Source organism: Nicotiana tabacum, chromosome 16, assembly GCF_000715075.1.
Source record: "Nicotiana tabacum cultivar K326 chromosome 16, ASM71507v2, whole genome shotgun sequence".
In the NCBI taxonomy this organism is placed as follows: domain Eukaryota; kingdom Viridiplantae; phylum Streptophyta; class Magnoliopsida; order Solanales; family Solanaceae; genus Nicotiana; species Nicotiana tabacum.
In genome coordinates, this window is record NC_134095.1 from 98,354,410 (window position 1) to 98,360,499 (window position 6,090).

A 6,090-nucleotide genomic window follows, 5' to 3' on the forward strand; every position below is an offset into this window, starting at 1 on the left:
TTCTAAAAGGGCGAAAGGGAAAGGGAAATAGCTACAAATAAGTACACATAGGGGTATAGGGGGAATTTGAAAAGACTGGGCAGGCTATGGGTATACCCAACAATGGAGAGTGCTAATACACCTAGAAGCCCACTAGAACACATTATTAGAGGCTAGGATCCCGAGGGATCAAGTTTAGTTCACGGACAATAATTTGAATATTGTCATGTCTTTAACTATAGCTCAAACACATAGGGGCAGGGGTTTTGGGATTCATAATAGGAGCAGGTGGAAAGAAATCAACATGCTAATTCAAGTACAGAAACAGTAAGTAGACATGGATACAAAAGCAGTAAATAAACACATTGTAATGATGCTAAAGCTTAAATCATGACATACTAGTTTTAAAGAAACAAATAGAGAAAAGCAGTAGGTCTTGTAAACAGGCCGCAATGCAGACAAGAGAGAATACTATTGTGTATGAATGTGAGTTGAGAAAGATTGTGAAAACAATAACCTCTGATTTTGTGAAAGAGGCGTGCCTTTATAGTGTGAAAATCAGGCGAAAATAAGGTAAGAAAATAGTTAAGGAACTGATTATCAATTAAGTATTAATCACACGAGACTTCCTTTAATTAAGGAATTCAGATTCAAACGGGAAAACTACTTAAGGGAATAAGTCCAATAAACCTTTTGTACAAAGCATGCAATTAGGGGCAAATACATAAAAAGTTATTTAAGGGACAGAATTTTGAAATACACGGTTGTACAAATAAGGTAAGATAATTAATTACTAGCCAGTAAATCAAGAGTCAGAGATTTTGTAATTATTGTTCTATGAATGAACCAAGTCAGAAAAGCTGAAAAAGGTTTTAACTTAAGTCGAACCACAAGGAAATCAGCAAACAATGGAAAGAAATCAATCATACTTATTAAGAAGGAAGTCTGAAACTATTCAAGATTTGAAAACCATTTTAGAGGGAAGTTCATCACATATAAAGAGCATACAGACATGTTAAGCTGAAAGAAGATATCGTGTCATTGCAAAATCAGTAGATAATAGGCTACAAGAGCATGGTTGTCACATAGGTTAGCAATGTAGAAGAGAAGTAGCAAAAGGATCCAGTGTAAAGAAAAAGTCAGAATCATATGAAAAACAAGGATTTCAAAACTCATTCAGAGAATCGATCCTGGTCTGAAAAAGTTTAGGGTTTTTGAAATAAAACCAGTTCAGGCAAATCACATAGCCAATGGTTTCCGAACTAGGATGAACCCCCAAATTCTAGGGTTTCTACCATCAATCGAGTGCAGAGATGAGAGGACAAGTAATTGAGTCGAAATAGGTTCAGAGGTCTCAGAAAAGAACTGAAACCTTAACATTTTACTCTCAGCAACAAACCTCATGAGAAACATGATAGAAGAGTAGCATACGAAACATAGCAGAAGAGTTCAAAGAAAATATGGTAGAAGAAACTAATACTAAACATACTGGAGAAACTGATAAGAACAGTAGGAGAAACATATTAAGAAATATTAGAGGAAACTTAACTAGAAAATAGTGTAGGAAACTTAATAAGACAGACTCAAGAACACAATAGGGGAAAATACAGTAGAAGAAACACACAAGAATTATAGTAGAGGAAAATATAGTAGAAGAAACACGCGAGAACACAATAGAGGAAAATATAGTAGAAGAAACACAAAAGAAAGAGAAAATCAGATAAACATCTAAATATTTTAGAAAAACCATATATTGGAAAAAGAGATGGTTTCGAATGTATAATTTTTTTTTTTGAAAGAAAATCCAGAAAATCGTTTAAAAACTTAGGGAAAGCATAGGTCTGGAACAGATCTAAAGAGATCAAAAAAACCTCCAAGCTAGGTTTTTTATAGGAACCCAAATGGTGAGAAAGGATTGGATCTAAATAGAAGGAGTCGTAGCCAGGCTCGAAACAGACATAGCTTGCCGGGGCAGGGGCGGAGATGGCCGTAAAACTTGAATCAACAGAGGTCTAAACCCAAATCTCCGTGGTCGAGTCATGAAGCTTCAGTTAATCTAACTTGAGGAGCCATAGGTGGCTTGGTGGGTGGTGAGACCACCGTAGATTTAGGTTAGAAGGTGGCCGGAGAAGATGAACAGAACTCATCAGAGAGGTGAGGAGAGGGAAGGTTCTAGAGAGAACCAGAAGTAGAGAAATAGAGAAGAGTGAGGAATGAGAGGGGTATTGGGGGGGGGGGGTCGTTTGGTTAAAAAAGCTATGCCGAAACCTCTCACTAGATCAATTTCTTCACAATTTACAACAAGTGTTGGCTCCCACACTAATGGAGCATAAACATCATGACTCGTAGCCAAAAATACTCATTGATCACATCAAGCCTACAGAAAAGGACAACAAGAATTTACTGCTAGTCACATAACTCTCAACAAGGACTAGGAACGGACGATAATCACGGCAACCTTGTTGCTAACGTGGCTCTGGGAACTGTTCAATACGTGTACTCCGAGACTCATGAACACTTGAATCACTATGTGAAGCCTGATGCGCGAACTGAACTGGCTGACCCACAAAACCTCTACCTGACGCACCCTGCCTCCAAAATAAGGACCAACAGATCTTTGCGGTATATGGGGCCTCCTCGCCTCCTCAAACTCTCTCTCCTAATCTCGTCTTCCCTCTCTCTCATGGCCCCCCTGTCCTCTCTCTCTTAGCATAGCCTGACCTCTCATTCATCTCCCTCTTTATCGAGCTAGCATGTCGTCCACCCTCCTAGCAATACTCACAGTCTACTGATATGAAATATCTATCTCCAACTCCCGAGCCATGCTAGTCCTAATGCTGGGATGGAGTCCCTTATAAATCGGCGAACCCTCTCCCGAATATTAGAAACCAAAGTCAGCGCATGTCTAGCAAAATCACTGAATCTGACGGAGTACTCTGATACTGACATAGTGCCCGAGCATAGCTTCTCAAACTACGCACGCCATGCATCCCAAAGTGACTGAGGTACGAACTCTCTCAAGAATATCTCTGAAAACTGAACTCATGCAAGTGAAACTGACTCGGCCGGGGTGCCCAACTCATATGCCCGCCACCACTAATAAGTCGCTCCCCTAAGATAGAACGTAGTAAAAGTAACCCCACTCAACTTAACAATACCCATAGTCCGGAGAATGCGATGGCACTCCTCTAGAAAACCATATGCACTCTCTGAAGCAAAACCACTGAATGTAGGAGGGTCGTACTTCTTGTACCTCTCAAGCCTAAGTTGTTCTTCTTTAGATACAGCTGTCCTGACTATGGGTTGAGCTGGAACCACTGCACAGGCTGTGCCACCCTGACGCCTGGAACCTGACAATAGCTACTTTGGTAGGTGCTCTCACTATGGAACGTACTCCTTGTCGGCCTCTGTCTCTGCCTCCAGCGACCCCTGCTTCGGGAGTAGCGTCATCAATAACTGCAGTGCGTGTCCTCACCATCTGTGAGAAAATAGAATGATAATAGTTTAGATATCAATATCAATAAGCTCGCACGATAAGAATGAAAGAAGTGAGATTGTCCTAATAGCTCCATAGCCTCTCGAAGATAAGTACAGACGTCTCCGTACCGATCCGCAAGGCTCTAATAAACTTGATTATGACTCGTAGCACCTATGAACCTATAGCTTTGATACCAACTTGTCACGGCCCAATTTCCCCTTCGTTGGGTTTCGTAACAGCACTTAGTCGTAAGGACTAGTGTAACGACCCGACCGATTGTTTTGAGATTTTGCACTTCGCTAGCTAGTTTTTTGGCATGAATAGCCCCGTGTGATGTATTATGACTTATGTAAATCGTCAGTTTTGGTTTTTAGGGTGAACGTAAGGAAATTGGAAGAATAGTTCTCAGTTTGAAGCTTGAAATTTGTAAGGTTTGACCAAGATTTGACTTGTTGGTATATGATCTCGGATTGGAATTTTTACAATTTGGTTAACTCCCTTAGGTGATTTGGGACTTAGGAGCAGGATCGGAATGCATTTTGGAGGTCTGTGCAAGGTTTAGGCTTGAAATGGCAAAATTGAGATTTTGGCGTTTTCCGGATGATAGGTGAGATTTTGATATATGGGTTGGAATGGAATTCCAGAAGTTGCAGTAGTTCCATTGTGGCATTTGGGATATGTGTGCAAAATTGCAGGTCATTCGGACGTGGTTTGGTATACTTTTTGATAGAAAGTGTAATTTGGATGATTTTGGAAGCTTCGGCTTGAATCCAATGTATTTTGGGTGATTCGATATTGTTTGAGGTGTTTTGAAGATTAGCACAAGTTTGAATGGTGGTATGTGACTTGTTTGTGCTTTTGGTTGAGGTCCTGGGGGCCTTAGGTTGATTCCGGATGGGTGACGGAAAAATTGGAATTGAGTTTTTGCAGCGGAAACATTTGGTTTCTGTCATAACCGCACCTGCGGTTGGAAGGCCGCATGTGCGATGATCGCAGAAGCGTAAGGCAGCCTCAAATGCGAACAAGTTGAAGTCCTTCAGGAACCGCATAAGCGGTGTCGTGGGCGCACCTGCGGTAAAACATGTGCGAGTTTTTAACCGCAGATGCGGACATTGGCAACTTAATGAAAACCGCAGATGCAGTGGATTTGGTCGCAGAAGCAATACTGCTGAAGCGGGAAATGGACCACAGGTGCGAAAATGCCTGCGACAGAAAGTATATGATGTTCCTTCACAAATATTTGCTAAATTCTCCATTTTTGAAGACGGGAAGCAAGCTAAGGCAGTGAATTCAAGGGAAAAATCAAAGAGAATCAGTTGGGTAAGTTCCCTGAGCTTCATTACTCATGTTATGATCGTTTTTCCATTGTTTAATCATGGTATTAGTGGAAATTAAGGAAGAAAATTGAGGGATTAGGGCTTGAGATCAAGAGACCTTTGAGTGGTGATTTGAGGGGCCATTTGAGGTCCGATTTTGATGTTCTTGATATGTATAGAGTCGTGGGAAGACGAGGATTCTATTGATGTTAATTTTGTCGGATTCCGAGATGTTGGCCCGGGGGCGGGTTAGAGCAATTTCGGGATTTTTGATGTAGATTGGATATTTTCGAGTGGGCTTTGTTCTCTTCGCATATTTTATTGTTTATGTGCTGGTTGCGGCTAGATTTGGAGCATTCGGAGGTCGATTCGTGAGGGCAAAGGCATTGCAGGCTAGAGTTTGGACCGAATCGAGGTGAGTAATGACTGTAAATATTGTCCTGAGGGTATGAAACCCCGGATTTGCACATCCTTGTGCTATGTTGAGGTGACACACACACTAGACGACGAGCGTGAGGTCGTGCACTGTTAGGGATTGTGACTTAGTCCATCCCGACTGATTATTTTATCGCTTATTTGATTGAAAACTATTTGCTATCATCATGTTTTGGGCTGAATGCCATATTTGGGTCTCGTGTCAACTATTTGAATCCTTAGGAGATTTTTACATATATTTCCTCACTGCTTTGACTTTAAACTTGTACTCAATCATGCTATATTCTACTGTTTTCATAACTCAACCATGTTTACTCTGTTTTAACATATTAAATGATATTTCAAATATTATTTTGGGCTGATCATTATTTTTTACTGTTGCCCGAGTGGTTTATGAGATTTTGACTGAGAAGGCCGAGGGCTTGTATTATGAGGATACTTTTGGGATGGGCTGCACGCCATAGCAGTGATACACTAATTATGATTATGTGGCCGAGGGCCTGAGATTTGTACTCCACAAAGTGGCTTGTTGATATGAGGCCTAAAGTCTAGTGATGATGCCACGAGATGGCTTGATATTACTCTTGGGCATAAGGGGCACCTCCAAGAGTTTGTACACCCCCAGTGAGCCCGGGTACCCATTATGATGTGAGATATAGCCCGAGGGGCTAGTGTTGTTCCATGTTGTTGCACGAGGGGCTAATTCTGTCGGATTGTGCCCGAGGGGTGCATTTTCTGTGCTTATCTATGCTATTTGCTTTGCATTTAATTGCTTGACTGTCAAAAAAGTATTTTAAAGAAGTTTAAACTGCGCCAAGATGCTTTAAGAGATTTCACATCTTTATTGCTTTCTTACTGGTTTTATACTACTTCTCTACAGCA